The following is a 979-nucleotide window of genomic DNA, read 5'->3' as shown; positions in this document are numbered from 1 at the left end:
TTTTGTATAGCTTAGACCTCTAATGCCAAAAACATGTGTTGCTTTGGCCGAGTGGTTAAGGCGTGTGCCTGCTAAGTACATGGGGTTTCCCCGCGAGAGTTCGAATCTCTCAGGCGACGATTTATATAATTGTTCTTTCTTTATTTCTCATTTCTATGTTAATGAGAACGTTTGACTTTGAAATTTTTGTATAGCTTAGACCTCTATTGCCAAAAACATGTGTCGCTTTGGCCGAGTGGTTAAGGCGTGTGCCTGCTAAGTACATGGGGTTTCCCCGCGAGAGTTCGAATCTCTCAGGCGACGATTTCTATAATTGTTTTTTTTTTTCTGTTGAGAACGTTTGACTTTGAAATTTTTGTATAGCTTAGACCTCTATTGCAAAAAACATGTGTCGCTTTGGCCGAGTGGTTAAGGCGTGTGCCTGCTAAGTACATGGGGTTTCCCTGCGAGAGTTCGAATTTCTCAGGTGACGATTTATGGTTGTTCTTTCTTTATTTCTCATTTCTATGTTAATGAGAACGTTTGACTTATTTTTGAATAGCTTAGACCTCTATTGCCAAAAAACATGTGTCCGAGCGGTTAAGGCGTGTTGCGCTGCATGCACAAGCCAAACCCTTTATGTCTTAATAAGAAAGAGGTACTTGCGGTTAAGGCGTGTTGCGCTGCATGCACAAGCCAAACCCTTTATGTCTTAATAAGAAAGAGGTACTTCTGACAAAATATGCGAGACGACATCATGCAGTACACCAAGACGTGCCTCATATCCTAACAGGACAATGTCGAGAAAACCAAAGTTTCGGGACTCTTGGATCATCTACCCGTGCCAACAAGACCTCGGGAAAGTGTGTCTTTGGACTTCATAACACACCTCCCAAAATTCGGTGAATATGACACCATCTGTAACGACCCGGGAAAGAAAGAAAGAAAAAGAAAATATTATATATATATATATATATATAATAAATGAAAACGAGAAAAC

General features: G+C 40.6%; 3 non-coding genes across 3 annotated transcripts; all 3 read left to right on the top strand.

The window, feature by feature from the left end:
• Positions 1-37: 37 nt before the first annotated feature.
• Positions 38-119, top strand: TRNAS-GCU. Its single transcript has one exon. It is a non-coding gene; the product is annotated as a tRNA-Ser (tRNA).
• Positions 120-221: 102 nt separating this feature from the next.
• TRNAS-GCU lies at positions 222-303 on the top strand. Its single transcript has one exon. It is a non-coding gene; the product is annotated as a tRNA-Ser (tRNA).
• Positions 304-390: 87 nt separating this feature from the next.
• TRNAS-GCU lies at positions 391-472 on the top strand. The gene has a single exon. It is a non-coding gene; the product is annotated as a tRNA-Ser (tRNA).
• Positions 473-979: the final 507 nt, after the last annotated feature.

The sequence above is a fragment of the Cucurbita moschata genome, unplaced genomic scaffold, assembly GCF_002738365.1.
Source record: "Cucurbita moschata cultivar Rifu unplaced genomic scaffold, Cmos_1.0 Cmo_Scf00973, whole genome shotgun sequence".
NCBI classification, from domain to species: Eukaryota; Viridiplantae; Streptophyta; class Magnoliopsida; order Cucurbitales; family Cucurbitaceae; genus Cucurbita; species Cucurbita moschata.
The sequence above is the reverse complement of the archived record's forward strand: the minus strand, read 5'-3'. Positions and strand labels throughout refer to the sequence as shown.